This window comes from Phyllostomus discolor, chromosome X (genome assembly GCF_004126475.2).
Source record: "Phyllostomus discolor isolate MPI-MPIP mPhyDis1 chromosome X, mPhyDis1.pri.v3, whole genome shotgun sequence".
In the NCBI taxonomy this organism is placed as follows: domain Eukaryota; kingdom Metazoa; phylum Chordata; class Mammalia; order Chiroptera; family Phyllostomidae; genus Phyllostomus; species Phyllostomus discolor.
In genome coordinates, this window is record NC_050198.1 from 28,792,590 (window position 1) to 28,809,632 (window position 17,043).

The window sequence follows — 17,043 nt, forward strand, 5'->3', positions numbered from 1 at the left end:
CTCCTGTCACCTACTAGGATCAATCTCTTCATTTTCTAGAGAGGGGTTGGGGCTGTCCCAAGTCACCAGCAAATGAGGGATCTCCTGCTTTCAGTGTCAGCTCTGATTCCTGACACAATTCTAACCACTGCTAAATCAGCTTCCCTCTCAACATCTGCCCACAGCTTCCTAACCATCCTCCAGGAAGTGACTGGAACCCTAGAAGAGACCTGGCCCCTGTGAGCCAGGCTTGGCCCCAAATGGCCAATCTTCTTCTCTGGTGCCCCAGGCACTGTTCCACTAATCTGACCTCAAGCACTACCAGAACACCATTTTCATCCTCTTCACCTTGCTCACCCTGGACAACTGGTCCCTCATCTATATGGACAGTGGAGCCCAGGGTATGTTAAGGCCCAGGCTGACTGGAGGACAGGAAGCTGGCTAGGTAGACAGACCCTGTGGGACTTTTTACCCCATCTGCAAAGTAGGGCTTCTGAGAGTCAGCAAGGAACTCACAGGTCAAGCAACTCCCTCCTTCCCAGGAACCTGGTACATTAACAATAGCAATTTCAACTTAAACAAAATTAATGAATTTGCTAACTGTTATTTTGCCTACAGGCATTAACCTACCTTCTGCCATATACATTAATTTCAAGATAAATACTGCCTGTAAAAATTTAACTCTGCTGTTTTAACTTGTAGGCATGTACATTAAAAGGTTTCTCTTGTTCTTTTGGATTGGTTTAATAACAGCTCACATTCACTCTTTACTATATTGTTCTGAATTTAATCATTTTTAAAGTAATTACTTTGTTTTTATCTTTAAAATATTTGGATTTCTCTTTTGTATTTTAGAAACCTAATATACTCTCCATGTACATCTGTCCTAGCTTCTCCAGAGCAAGGGCATTGGATCTTCCTGTTTATGAGTCTCAAGCTTCAGGCACAGTGCCTAGACCAAGACAATGGCATTACTGATAATCACCATTTGTCAAACATGTGCTGTTTTCTAGGCATTGTGCCCAATATTTTATGTGCATTATCAAAATTTATTCAGACAAAATTTTTAAAGCAATAATTACTTTCTGAAAAGTCATCCCTTTTAAATCAAAACTATAATGAGATACTACTTCATATCCATTATGATGGCCACTATAAAAAAACGAAATAAGAAGTGTTGGTGAGGGTGTGGAGAAATTGAACCTCTTTGGCACTGTTAATAGGAATATAAAATAGTGCATCTGCTATGGAAAACAGTATGGAAGTTCCTTAAAACATTAAAAATAAAACTACCATATAATCCAGCAATCCAACTTCTGGATATATATCCAATAGAATTGAGAGCAAGGTCTTGAAGAGATATTTGCATACTCATGTTCATAGAAGCATTTCTCACAAAAGCCAAGGGATGAAGCAACCCAAGTGTCCATGATAAAGTCTTTGTATGACAGAATGCATCTTCTTCACCTTCTAGCTCTTTATAAATAATCAACTGCACAAAAGAGATACAAGAGACCAGGGCTGGAATCAACTCCTTCTGCCCTTTTGTTCTGCTGAAGGAACACAGAGAACATTTGTTATAGTTTTGCAATTCATATACTGTAATACCATGATAAACAAACTGTGATGTATTTATTGGAATATTTTATTTAAGTTTTATTTATTTATATCCAGAGAGAGGGGAAGGGATGGAAAAAGAGAGGGAAAGAAACATCAGTATGTGGTTGCCTCTCATCTACCCCCAACTTGGGTCCTGGCCTGCAACCCAGGCATGTGCTCCAACTGGGAATCAAACTGGCAATCCCTGGCTTGAAGGCTGGCACCCAATCCACTGAGCCACACCAGCCAGGGCTGGAATATTTTGTTTATTCAACTTTAGAAAAGAAGGAAATCCTGTCACATGCTATAATATGGATGAAACTTGAGGACATTATACTAAGTGAAGTAAACCACTCACAAAAGGACAAATACTCTGTGATTCCAGAGTCATCAAACTTTTTTTTAAGGACACAAAAGTCTCTTTAAATATTTTGGGGGGAGAAAGAGATACCACACTTCTACTCAGGAGAAACATTTTTACCACTACAGAGATTGTTTATTATTTTTTTACACTTATCATGCCATAAATTCCTAGGGAATGGGCTCCATCAGCTCAGGTTCCTTCCCATTGGTTCTCACACAGTGTGCTTCTCTGGGCAGAACAGGCTGTTGCTTCAGCTGAACCCGGATACCTTTCTCTTTGGCTTCATTCTTTTTCTGATCATTTTCTTTAAAACAAAAAAGATTTTATTTATTTATTTATTTTTAGAGAGAAGGGAAGGGAGGGAGAAACAGAGAAAGAGAAACATCAATGTGTGGTTAACTCTCACATGCCTGCTACTGAGGACCTGGCCCACAACCCAGGTGTGTGCCCTGATTGGGAATTGAACCAGCAACCCTTTGGTTGGCAGGCCAGCACTTAATCTACTGAGCCACAGCAGCCAGGGCTGATCATTTTCCTTCACATGCTATAGGAAGCTATCTTGGCTCTTAGAGTGCTTAATATGCTCAGTAAGTACATTAATTCTCTTGGCGAGAATCTTGCCCATAACTTGTTTGTAACAATACCCACCACATGCTAGGTGACATTGTCAAGTCTTCCAGTTTTACCCTGGGAACATTTGTGGGGCTTTCCTTTTTGAACAGTGTGCATTCCCTTGATGTCTACAATATCACCTTTCTTGTAAATTTGTATGTATATGGCCAAACAGACAGCTCCCTGTTTTCTAAAAAACTTAGAGAACATATATAATGTGCCGCTTCTCTTCCCTTTGTGTTAGTCATTTTGTGAATTGCTGGAAGATGGCAGATCCTCACCAAAAAGGTAAAGTAGTCAAACTCTTAGAAACAGAATGAAGAAGGGTGGTGACCAGGGGCTAAGGGGGTGAGTAATTGTGGGGTGTTCAATGGATATAGTTATAAATTTGCAAGATGAAAAATTCTGGAGATGTGTTGTATAACAATATTAACATAATTAACATAAAAGAACTGTAAAAAACAGGTTAGGATGGTCAACTTTCTGTTATGTGTTTTTTTACTACAATAAAAAATAAAATTTAAAAAAAATCAGGCTCTCTCACTTTAAGGATTAAGAAACTAAGACTCAGAGGGTTATGTATCTCATCCAAGTTGTCAAAGAGCCAACATCGAAGCACTGCTTTGAGGCCTGAGAATACTTGTGCCACAAAATGTTTTAACTTACTTTAAATTATTTCCCTTGGAATTTAACAGAATTTGGTGCATTTGGAAATTTTCTCTTAAATATTTTAAAGGGGGAAGTATACCTTTTTATTCCTATTTTTAGTAAGCATGACAATGGTTTATCTTTCTACAATGGTTCACCTTTGAACAAAGGCAAAATGTGGATGTTTCAAAACCCAACATTCACTTTCACATAAAATGATAGGATAAAAATTAGTGGGTGAGATCATTTAAACCTTCAAGTATGGTGTATGGTGAATTTTTTGTGATATAATTGACATATAACTTTACTTTTCAAGTGTACAACATAATAATTCAGTATTTTTATATATTGGGAGACAGTCACCATGATTAGTCTAGTTAACATCCAAGGTGATATTTTTTATATTAAAGTCTAATGTTTAAACTAGCTGACCCAGAATATATGAGTTGTGCTGAGGAAATCAAAATATGTTCCTCAAGCAGAACTTCAATCTCATTGAGTTTATATTAGCCTCTCTTCGTTGACTGCAAAGAATTACTACTTTCTTCTTCCTCAATTAATTTTTTAAATCATTTTACTCCTTCCGTTATAAGAATTTTTATAGCTGGATTTTTCTAAATAGTTTTAACTCTAGTGTGACAGAGAAAGGGATTAATTCATCTGTATTGTAGTAGGTTGACTAACTTTCACCCAAGGATAGATATCAAAAATTCTGATCTCTGGAATTTATAAATGTTACCTAATTTGGAAAAAGGATCTTGGCAGATGTAGTTAAATTCAAGATTTTGAGAGGAGTCAATAACCCTGGATTATCAGGCAGGACCTAAAGGCCATCATATGTGTCCTTATAAGTGAGAGCTAAGTCCTTATAAGGGAGATACATACATACAGGGGAGTAGGTAACGTGAAGACAAACGCAGAGATTGGAGTGATGTGGCCACAAACCCAGGAGCTCTGGCAGCCACCAGGAATTGGAAAAAAAAGGAACAGATTTTTCTTTGGAGCCTTCTGAGGACGTATAGCCCAATTTCAGACTTCTGGTCTCCAAACTGTGGGAGAATGTTTCTATTGTTTTACATCAGTAAATTTGTGGTAATCTGTTACAGCATCCTCAGGAAACTAATAAAGGCATATTAATGTATACCCTGTTCACATTATTAACTGAAATTGACTACAAATAAGCAGTAGGAATATAAAGCTTATCTATAAAACAATTTATAAAACATATGCATGACTAGAGTCTGGGAAATTTAGTAAAAATTCATAATCAGAATATCAAAAATCAATGCATGAGATATTAAATGCATTTCCCTGGCCTCTCAAAAGTTCCTGTAACAATGTGAAACCACAGGAGTTATGCTCAGAAGAAAGTTCTATGAAGAAATTACTATGGCTTTGATTCTGTTGGGATCTATCAATAAAGGACATGGATGAGTAGCCAGAAAATTATGACAGATTCCATTGTTACTGTTATCAGAATTTCTGAGGCCAAGTACCAGCTTTGGTCAGGTCCTCAGATTGCAGATTGCCTATCTATTCTCAGGGCCTATGGACCTAGGCCTGAGTCCCGAAGCATTGAGTTCATTAAAGCTGATCCACATGGTCTCATTAAAGCTGATCCACATTATTGTTCTGGAACCCCTGAATTAGACCAGAACCATACCCCTTCACAGGTAATAGCCTTAGAACTTCAGAGATAAATTAGGCCTGGAGTTGCCAAGTTTAGCAAATAAACATACAGATCACCCAGTTAAATTTGACGTACAGATACACAATGAATAATTTTTTTAGTGTATGTCCAATGTAATATTTGGGACATATTTAGACTAAAAATGTATATTATTTAACCAAAATTCACATTGAATAAGATGTTCTAATATGGAACATAGCAACAGAAATCAGGAACAACCTCTGCCCTTACAGACTTTACACTCTGGTCAGGGGTGAAATAAGTACATAAAAGACATGCAGTGTAGGCCATAGGCTGAGTCTTGAGAGAGGTACTATCCAAATACTAAAGACCCACTGAGGCAGGAAGTTACTCATGTGTCATTTCAAAAATTTATTGAAGATGAGTAGGTATCTTGTTTGTGCTGTCAGTAGGGAGGCCATATGTTAGCATAGCCATATGTGGGTATATGTTTTTATGCTTTTAAGAGTTCAAAAAAGGGCATCTTCCAAGAAGGCTTACTTGCTCATCCAAGTACAATGTAAGAGCAAAACAAGAACTGAAATCCTAGCTATGCCACATTTCTATTTATTTCATATATTTCCAAACATTAAGTTTAGAGTGTAAAATCAAAGCAAAATAAAACAAAGCAGAAACTAATTTTGTTATGCAGCCAGCACTGTATAATTTGGTGCCTAAGAATACTATGCCTGAATGTTCTGAGCATAATAACCACTCTTAAAGTCTAATCAAACTCTACCCTAGTATAGCAGTCAAACCCCCCCAAATATTATTCCCCTTCAAAAGAAAAAAGAGGGGAAAACTGAGAAGTGTTTAATGTTCTTTGATTTAATGACAGGTTTTATCTTTGATACTACTTATAAATGTGTATAGTAACCTTCCCAAGGTAAAGGCTGAATTGAAATACAAAATAATGGAAAGTATTTTTCATAACACAAGAAGTCATTTCTTTTAAAACTAGAAGCCTATTCCCTTGAGTATTTTTCAAACCAGATTTTTCTGATTCTTTAGCTCCCCCTTTCCAAAACACTTCTTCTTTACCCTTTAAAAAGAAACTATGGGTGAAACTGGGGACAATTGTAATTGAACAACAATAAAAACAGAAATTATGCATCTGCTGTTTTGAAAACACAGGGTCCGGCAGAAGTAAGACCTGCTAGAGTATAGTTGGTAGGGTAATAATGTGGGTGCAATAATTTATAATTTTAATTTGAACATTTCACCTAAAATGTCATATGGTGTGCATGAGTGTGATATTGTTATGTTACAGCATGACATGCTTATGATTTTGTAATAAAATATTTTATAATAAAAAGGGGCATTATTTGTGCTAGAACCTGTATTTCAAGGTCTTCTTGGAAATACACATATTATGTTCTCAAATCTTGAAATAGCTGGAGTTCTGGAATATATACCAGAATTATTTACCTCTGAAGATCATAAACCCTTTAATTTCCTCAATTTCTGCATGTTTTCAGTTTTTATGGTCCTAGGTTTCTGAATATTATATTCTAAGCCATCATTTTCCTCCTTCAGTGTATCAGATTGTGATACTCCCAAGGTAGAGTCACTGGAAAACATCTTCCATGTTAAATACTTGTCTTAAGCCTTTGTCATGCTGAGGCTAAGGTTCCTCTGGACTCATTAAAAGATCAGAAGGCTATAGGGTGGAGGCAGAGATTAATATGAGGGAGTCTTACATTTGTATTATTTTTCTGTCATTAATTTCCTGAAAATGTTTGAAACTCCTAAAGCTCCACACATGATGACTACTTGTTGATGTAATTTAGAGAGATTTAATGTTTCCAAAGGAATTTACTCAAGAATATGCAGCTCTATGTGTTTGGAATATCTGCTGCTGATCAGTATCCCCTGAGTGGCTGTTCAGTGATTTATTCAATCTGCTCCCTATTGATGAACATATGGGTTACTCCCAAACTTTTTGTGTTCAAATAATGCTCAATAAATAATCCTGTGCATTTTTCAAATCTATTAAAGTGTAGTTCAAATTTGATTCTTAGAAGTGGGATTCCTGGGTTAATCTATAAATATATTTGCATTTTTGCTAGGTATTGCATTCCCCACCCCTCAACACATACACACTTTAAAAAATACATTGCATTGTTGTTCAGTTATAGTTGTCTGCATTTTCACCCCACCACTCTCCCCTACACCGGCCAAACCCACCTCCCTCCACTGCTTCTACCCTCCCCCTTGGTTTTGTCCATGTGTCCTTTACAGTAGTTCCTGAATACCCTTCCCCCCATTGTCCCCTCCCTCCCCCCTCTGGCTAATGTTAGATTGTTCTTAATTTCAATGACTCTGGTTATATTTTGTTTGCTTTTTTCTTTTATTGATTATGTTCCAGTTAAAGGTGAGATCATATGGTATTTGTCCCTCACTATCTGGCTTATTTCACTTAGCATAATGCTCTCCAGTTCCATCTATGCTATCCCAAAGGGTAGGAGCTCCTTCTTTCTCTCTGCTGCATAGAATTCCATTGTGTAAATGTACCATAGTCTTTTGATCCACTCATTTACTGATGGGCACTTAGGTTGCTTCCAGCACTGGGCTATTGTAAATTGTGCTGCTATGAACATTAGGGTGCATAGGTGCTTTTGGATTGGTGTTTCAGGGTTCATAGGATATGGTCCCACCAGTGCAATTGCTGGGTCAAAGGGCAACTCCATTTTTAGTTTTCTGAGGAAATTCCATACTGGTTTCCACAATGGTGCACCAGTCTGTACTCCCACCAACAGTGCACTAGGGTTCCTTTTCTCCACATCCTCTCCAACACTTGTTTGTTGATTTGTTTATGATGGCCATTCTGACTGGTGTGAAGTGGTATCTCATTGTGGCTTTCATTTGCAGCTCTCTGATGGCTAGTGATGTTGAGCATCTTTTCATATGCCTCTGGGCCCTCTGTATGTCCTCCTTGGAGAAGTATCTGTTCAAGTCTTTTGCCCATTTTTAAATTGGGTTTTTTGTCTTCCTGGAGTGGAGTCATCATAACCACACTTTTTTAAAAAATGTTTTATTTATTTATTTTTAGAGAGGGGAAGGGAGGAAGGAAGAGAGGGAGAGAAACATCAATGTGTGGTTGCCTCTCACATGGCCTCCACTGGGCACCTGGCCTGCAACCTAGGCATGTGCCCTTACTGGGAATCAAACTGGCAACCCTTTGGTTAGCAGCCCACACTCAATCCATTGAGCTATACCAGCCAGGGCCATACACACTTTTTAAACACCTAAGCCTCACATGAAACTCTGGAGCATGATTTGTGGGGACCTGGCCTGAAACTCAGGCATGTGCCCTCACCGTAGGTGTTCTCCCCTCCACAGTGATACTAGAGCACTGTGGCTATTCAGGGATATGATGTTGGACTCACTCTGTAAAGGACAGGCAGGCAGGACCCTCACTGTGACATAGACAACACTTGCCTTCATTCCTCTGTTGCTTTCTTCCTCCATCAGCATCTATTATTGACTGAATGCTTGTGTCCCCCTAAAATTCATGTTAAAATCTAAGCCTCTAATGTGATGGTATTAAGAGGTAGGGCTTTATGGTATTTGTCTTTCATTGCCTGGCTTATTTCGCTTAGCAAATACCATATGATCTCACCTTTAACAGGAACCTAAAGAACAAAACAAAGAAACAAGCAAAATATAACCAAAGACACTGAAATAGAGAACAGTCTGACAATGTTCAGAGAGGAGAGGAGAGGGAATTTCAGGGGAAAGGGGGAAGGGTTTACAGGAAGAAGTATAAAGGGCGCATGGATAAATCTAGGGGTGGGTGGAAATGGGAGGGAGGAGGGGAGGGCTGGGTGGGTGGGTGGGGATGGGAGTAAAAGATAGAAAATTGTACTGCAACAACAATTAAAATAAAAAATATTTTTAAAAAGAGGTAGGACCTTTGGGAGGTCATTAAGTCATGAGGGCGGAGCCTTCATGAATGGGATTAGTGCCCTTATAAGAGAGCCCACAGAGCTCTCTCTCCCCCTCTCTCCTGCTTTCTCTTCCTCTCTCTCTCTCTCTCTCTCTCTCTCTCCACCTCTACCATGTGAGGATACAATGAGAAAATGGCCTGTCTTCAACCAGGGAATGGGCCCTCATCAGAAACTGACCATGCTGACACTCTGATCTTGCTCTTCCAGCCTCCAGAATTGTGAAATATAAATGTTGTTTATAAACACCCAATCTATGGTACTTTGTTATAGTAGCCCAAACGAAGTGTCACGCTCTTCAGGACCTTTGTGAGGCCCCAACATTTGTTTCCCAGGGAACCCTGGTGATGCTTCATCTATCCCCGTCCTCTCTCTGGTAACTTAGAAAGATCCTCTGACTTCATCAGAAAACATCTCTTACTTCCCTTCCAGAGGCCTTGTCTGAAGATTTAGAGATAATCCATAACATCAGGTATTACTGAATGGAGATTTCAGTTCAACACTGCCTTCTTACCCAAAGGACCAACCTTAATGGTGGCTTAGAGACAAGTCACTGCTGTGTATGAAAGCTTTGCTCACACTCCATTCCTCCCCTTAAAGAAAAAGTGCTGAGTGCTCCCTTCCCAGCCTTCTCTAATCATGGGCCTACACAAAGAATGCATTACTTGTTCCTTTACTATTGAGATAATTCCTGGATTGTTAGGTCAGATAATAGAAATATGGCCTGGAGGCTTGTGAAAAAGTCTCCATGCTCATTTTTTAAAAGATTTTATTTAGTTAGTTTTAGAGAGAGAGAAAGGGAGGGAAAAGAAAGAGAGACAAACATTGATGTGCATGAGAAACATAATTAGTTACTTCTCACATGCCCCAAACCGGGGACCTGGCCTGAAACTCAGGCATGTGCCCTCACCGTGAATCAACTGGTAACCTTTCAGTTTCCAGGATGACGTCCAACCCATGAGCCATACCAATCAGGGCTCCATGTTAATTTTTGAATAAACTAACCATAACCCTGCCAGAAAACGATTCTTCAGTGAGTTGACCTTATTAAGAGTTTAGATTTGATGACTGGGTTAAATTCATTCAATTTTTTTTGCTGTCCCCACCCCTCTTCCTCCTGCCTTTCCAGCCATGGAAGTCCTGAAACAGAGTAGATAAAGCTTCTATGGGACACACTCCCACAGATGGAGAAAATTATTGCACTTAAAGGTGGGCAGCTTGATAACATACTCTGGTAATGATTCTCTACTTCTCTGCTTCTCTTCCCTGGTGAGGTAACAGCATATATGACCTCTGCCTCAGGCTCTGCTTTCTGGGGAAATCAGTCAAAGACTTGAAAGGAAAAGGGAGTGACAGTAGCTACCACATAGCTAAAATCTCTGATTTTAATTGAGAAGGGCTCCTAGGAAGAAAAGAGTCAGATATTGGTGAGTAATAACTCAGAGAAAGATATATAGTTCAGGAAGGCTCCTTAGGCTGGAGCATCATCAATCTTTGTGTGTTAAAAACTGAGTGGAAAAAAACCACCACTTTTGCATGGTAAAAAGCCATAGACATAACCAAAATTAAAAAAAGAAGCCAAAAAAATATTTACAGATCATATATTGCAAAAGCTTTTAACAATCAAAGAAAAAAAAAACAGTAGAAAAATAGGTTAAAAAATATGATCGGAGAGTTCTTTAAAAAAACAGGAAAGAATCTGAAACATAAAAAAATGTTCAACTTCACTCATAACAAGGGAAATGCAAATTACAACTACCTTGAAATAGCATTTCTTGTTTATCAGATTGGCAAAAACTCAAGATTGAAAATGCACTGTGTTGGTGAGCTTGTGGAGGAAATAATCACTCTTATTCATTGCTGGTGAGAGTGTAAAATGTTACAGCCCCCATGGAGGGGAATTTGGCAATATCTAGTAAAACTGTAAATACATGTACAGTTTTGCCCAGCAATTACCTTTTTAAGATTCAAATGTGAATTACACCTAAACAGATTTGAATGAACCTATGCACAAGTTCATTGTGCATTATTTGTGCAAAAGTTGGGGAGCAACCCACAAGTCAATAGGCAACAGATTGAGTAAACCATTGTACAGCTATGTAATCATTAAAAAAAAGAGGATGATCTCTGAATTAGTTTAATGTGACTACTTTAACAAATTACCATAAACTAAGTGGCTTAAGGCAACAGAAATATATTCTCTTACAGTTCTGGAGGCCAGAGGTCCAAAATTGAAGCATTGGCAGGGTTGGTTCCTTCTGAAGGCTCTGAGGGAGAATCTGTCCCATGCTTCTCCCCTACTAGTGGCTGCCATCAATCCTTGGGCTTGTAGCTGCATTGCTGTTATCTCTGTGTGTGCCTTCATATGGCTTGTCCTGCTGTGTATGAAACCCTCCTCTCCTTTCCCTTAGAAGGATACTCATAATTGGATTTAAGGTTTGGCCTAATCCAAGATGATTTCATCTTGAGATCCTTACCTCAATTATTTTTCTATAGACCCTTATCCCAAATAAAGTCACATTCTGAGGTTCCAGGTAAACACATCTTCTGCAGAACACAATTCAACCCACTATAATCTCCATGAAGTAATATGGATTAGTTTTCAGAATGTATCATTAAGTTTAAAGAGCAAGGTGAAAAACAGTGTCTATAGTATGCTATATTTTGTATGAGAAAGGAGGGGAAACAAGAATACACACACATATGTAGGTGTATACAAGTGCACATATTTTCAAGCAGTAACACCAGAATAATGAACCAGAAATTAATAGAAATGGTTAATTCTGGGGTGGGGAGGGAGGTGAAAAGACAGGGATAAAAGGGAGACTTCTGAGTAGTATACCTTTTATATAGTTTTGGCTTTTGAAACATGTAAATGTTCTGCTACTCAAAAATATAATTTAATATTTTAAGAACCCTAAAATGGAAAACAAACCTAAATGAATGACTTTAAATTTATATCATGTAATAAATATTACTACACAGAGGACATAATTATTTGATGTGACATTATAATACTGAAATGTATATGACCTTATTCGTGCATGTTCTAAGACAAAAACAATACAAGCAAATCTTTAACCTCATTTCATAGTTTGTTAGTAGTAAAATACTATTATCGTTTGAAAAACATTTTATGTATATTGTAAGGCAGAGCAAATACATAATTATGTTAACATTAGGAACCAAGATTTTCAGTGTAACAGAAAACAGATTCAAGTAAAAACACTTTAATGTTGTATTTTACCCAGCTTTATTGAGATCTATTTCACATATGACATCGTGTATGACATAACACAGTTTCAGGTATGCAATGTGATAATTTGGATACACATATATGTTGCAATAAGGTTAGTTAATAAATCTATCACCTCACATAATTACCTTTTGTGTGTGGGTATGGTGAGAACATTTCAGATGAACTTTCTTCCCAGCAACATTCAAGTATATAATACAGTATTGTTAGCTATAGTCATCATGCTGCATATTAGATCCCCAGAACTTGCTCATCTTCTAACTAAAAATTTATAGCCTTTGACCAACATTGCCTCATTTCCCCCACCATTCTACCCAGCCTCTGGCAACCACCATTCTACTCTATGAGTTTGGCTTTTTTAGATTTCATGTGTGAGAGTGTACAGTATTTGTCTTCATACATACAGTATGTGTGAAGTATTTGTCTTATTTCATTTAATGCCTTTAGGTTTTATATTTGTTATATCAAATGACAGGATTTCCTTCTTTTTATGGCCAAATAACATTCTATTATATATCTATATCATAGTATCTTCTCACTAGCCTTTTAATGTCTGTACAATCTGTAGTAATGAACCTTCTTTAATTCCTGATATTGATATAGATGTTGATATTGATTTTGTGTCTTCTGTCTTTTTTTATTGATCAGTCTGGTGCAACTTTTGTTTCAGAAGCAAGATACTCAAAGATTAATGGAAACATGCAGAAAGGATAAAGGAATTAAATAGAAAAGGTTCTCACTGATTAACTTTGGGACAATTTGAGCATAGAAAATAATTAATGTAATTGAATAAAAAACATAAAATTAAAAAAAATCCCCAAACATAACAAAACCTTAGAGGTGATTATTATATATACTCTTAACTTGAAGACTTGTAATTAAAGGGAAAGATCTGGTAACTTTTTTTTGTTTGTTTTTTTGCCTTGTCAGTAGAAATCGTGAGTCAGGTACAATGAAAATAGTCCAAGCTGTAAGGGAAAGCTCTTCATTTCTGCAAAATGTCTGCTAATAACTGAAGGAGAAATGATAAAATGAGAATAATCACCATTTTGCTACCATCAGTGAAATAATTGATTTGTACAAAGAGCATCAGTGGATTCTAAAACATACAAAACCATTACATCTCTATTTCCTCATGGAGAACTGGATATTCCCAGAGCACTACAGATAACTTTTTTAGCTGAAAAGTAAAAAATGTTAACTATAATGGAGTGATCTAGAATGTAGGGGAAAATTGTGAAAGGCTTTAAAATGGACCTAGGATTCCACTCTTCAATGAAAATCTAAATGTACAGGTTATCTGATTCCATTGAATATCTGGGCCTTTCATTGTCTTTGAGGTATTTTACAACTCCTTTAGGTTACACAAAACTGAGAATAATGCCAATGATTCCTGTCCGTAGAAGCTGAAATTGTCAGGCAGAGATGCAGTTGACTACTGTCCTATTGATATTGACCAATTTAAACAAATGCATTCAGCATTTATTCAGCCTGTATATGTATCTGCTCTTTGGATTTTCTTTTAAGCCATTGTCACATCTTTCTCTCTTAATTAATGAATTAAATAACATCTTTTTTTTTTGAGGTGCCAAGATTTTATTCCTTTTTTTAGCTGTTGTTTAAGTATATTTGTCTCCATTTTCACCCCACCATGCCACCCCCACCCCACCCACCCCGTTTGCTTTAATACATGTTCATTTTATATTTGTATGAGAGGCCTGAGTTTACCTTTTTCAAAAAATGTCCCTTAAGCAAGCAGAAACCACCTTAATTCAGTGAACAAAGTTATTATCGGTAATAATGGAGACATTAAAAAATAGCACACAACCTGCTCCTGAGCTCCCACCACCTCCCTGTGATGGGTCAACTTTGTGTACTGTGTCTTAGGTCCAGTATATGAATTGTGAGCAGGGTCCATTTATGTTAAACACAGATCTTTACAAAGTAAAGAATATTTCAACCCCCACCCAAAGTGGGACACATACTACCTATATAGTATTCTTGAAAATAATGTTTAAATCTGAATTTAATCACACCCTTAGATCTAACTTCCCCTTTACAGATTAATTGTAGAAAAAGAAACAATTGAAATGATACATAATTACAAAGGATAGTCAGTGATTCTTGACTGAATTCTGACTCTGAAAAACAGTGATAAAAGACCATTTCCAAGCAGCTAGGGACATTTGTAAAGGAAATGGGTATTAGATGACAGTAAGGAATTATTGGAATTATTGCTCATTTTCTTATATTGTGGTTATGTAGGAGAAAGTTATTTATTTGGAGGTGAATACTAAAATTTTTAGGAATGAAGTCTTATGATATCTGTACTTTACAATAGTTCAGAAATGAAACAAATATGGCAAAAGGTTAGCAATTGTTGAAAGTAGCTAGTAGATATAAGGATTTTTTATTTCTTATTTTTTCTATTATGCTGTAAGTTTCAAGTACATAATAATAAAAATGAGAATCAAAGAAATCTTCATGTGTGGAGGATCCACAGATATCTTGTTGAAACAACAATGTGTTGACAAAGGTAGCCTCATCCACATTTGTTTTCCTTTTTGTTACTCATCCTTCATAATACCTCAATTTTATAAGGGGACTTTAATACAATTAATGATGGTCAATTTATAATGATATAATTATCTGGGTTTCATTTCATTAGTAACTTTTCAGTGATAACCTCTTTTAACAGGCGCCTGATGACAAGAGTGGTAATGGTATGTGGTCTATTAATTATGAATACCAACTAATTAATTAAAAGTTCTATTAAATTAGCTAAGACATGTGTGCTTAAAAAGGTTCAAGTGGGCTGCTCCCCCTTTATGTTCCTGGGCTTGAGCATTTATACTCTTGGGGTATAATTCAGTCCTATAATTTTACTAGAGAGCTATATAAGCAAAGGAGATCAAGTCTTAACACCTAGTGGTAGGGTTGAGAATAGAAACCAGGTATACTGACTCTCAGTGTATAATTCCTTTTACTACTCAACAGCTCTCAACACCTGGGGCCACCTATATAAATGGGAGTGCACTGGGGTCACAATGAGTCAGAGTTACTAATGCATTTAGTAACTACAAACTATGGATGTGAACAATGTACAATTCCAGAGGGTGTTTAACAGAATAAAGATCTGTCATACCTCAAATGCCACTACTATACTCCCTTCCCCAACACACACACACACACACACATATACACACACACAAAAACTGCTATGCAAATACAACTAAATGCCAATTTGTCTGATTAAATGCACAAAGTAATACAAAGACAATTAAAAATAAACAAAAAAATTATTTTAAACATTAATACATTTAATAAAATTTCATTCTTTTTTCTAAATTACTTCATTGTTGTTCAATTACAGTTGTCTGCATTTTCACCCCACCACTCCCCGCTACTCCAGTCAAACCCACATCCCTCCCTTGCTCCCACCCTTCCCCTCGGTTTTGTCCATGTGTCTTATACAGTAGTTCCTGAATACCTTTCTCCCCATAGCCCCCTCCCCCTTCCCATGTGGCTATTGCTGGATTGTTCTTAATTTCAATGACTCTGGTTATATTTTGCTTGCTTTTTTCTTTTATTGATTATGTTCCATTTAAAGGTGAGATCATATGGTATTTGTCCCTCACTATCTGGCTTATTTCACTTAGCATAATGCTCTCCAGTTCCATCCATGCTGTCACAAAGGGTAGGAGCTCCTTCTTTCTCTCCGCTGCATAGAATTCCATTGTGTAAATGTACCATAGTCTTTTGATCCACTCATTTGCTGATGGGCACTTAGGTTGCTTCCAGCACTGGGCTATTGTAAATTGTGCTGCTATGAACATTAGGGTGCATAGGTGCTTTTGGATTGGTGTTTCAGGGTTCATAGGATATGGTCCCACCAGTGCAATTGCTGGGTCAAAGGGCAACTCCATTTTTAGTTTTCTGAGGAAATTCCATACTGGTTTCCACAATGGTGCACCAGTCTGTACTCCCACCAACAGTGCACTAGGGTTCCTTTTCTCCACATCCTCTCCAACACTTGTTTGTTGATTTGTTTATGATGGCCATTCTGACTAGTGTGAAGTACTATCCCATTGTGGCTTTCATTTGAATCTCTCTGATGGCTAGTGATGTTGAGCATCTTGTCATATGTCTCTGGGCCCTATGTATGTCCTCCTTGGAGAAGTGTCTGTTCAAATCCTTTGCCCATTTTTTAATTGGGTTGCTTGTCTTCTTAGAGTGGAGTCATGTGAGTTCTTTATATATTTTGGAGATCAAACCCTTGTCTGAGGTATTATTGGCACATATGTTTTCCCATATAGTTAGCTCTCTTTTTATTTTAATACTGTTTTCTTTAGCCATGCAGAAGCTTTTTCATTTGATGAGGTCCCATTTGCTTATTCTTCCCTTTATGTTCCTTGCTCTAGGAGACATACTGGTGAAAATATTGCTCCATGGAATGTCTGAGATTTTGCCGCCTGTGTTTTCCTCTAGGATTTTTATGGTGTCACAACTTATATTTAAGTCTTTTATCCACCTTAAATTTATTTGTGTATGGTGTAAGTTGGTAATCGAGTTTCATTTTTTTGCATGTAGCTGTCCAGATCTCCCAACACCATTTGTTGAAGAGGCTATTTTTACTCCATTTTATGCTTCTTCCCACTTTGTCAAATATTAATTAACCATAGAGACTTGGGTTTATTTCTGGGCTCTCTATTCTGTCCCATTGATCTATGTGTCTGTTTTTATGTCAGTACCACGCTGTTTTGATTACAGTAGCCTTGTAATACACTTTGATATCAGGTATTATGATCCCTCCTGCTTTGTTCTTTTTATTCAAAATTGCTTCAGCTATTCAAGGTCATTTATGGTTCCATAAATTTCTGAATTACATAAACATAAATTTCTGAAATGTTTGTTCTATATCTGTGAAATATGTCATTGGTACTTTAAT

The 17,043-nt window shown here is 37.2% G+C and overlaps 1 pseudogene; it reads right to left on the minus strand.

The window, feature by feature from the left end:
• Positions 1 to 2,094: 2,094 nt before the first annotated feature.
• On the minus strand, positions 2,095 to 6,333 carry LOC114505688 (annotated as a pseudogene).
• Positions 6,334 to 17,043: the final 10,710 nt, after the last annotated feature.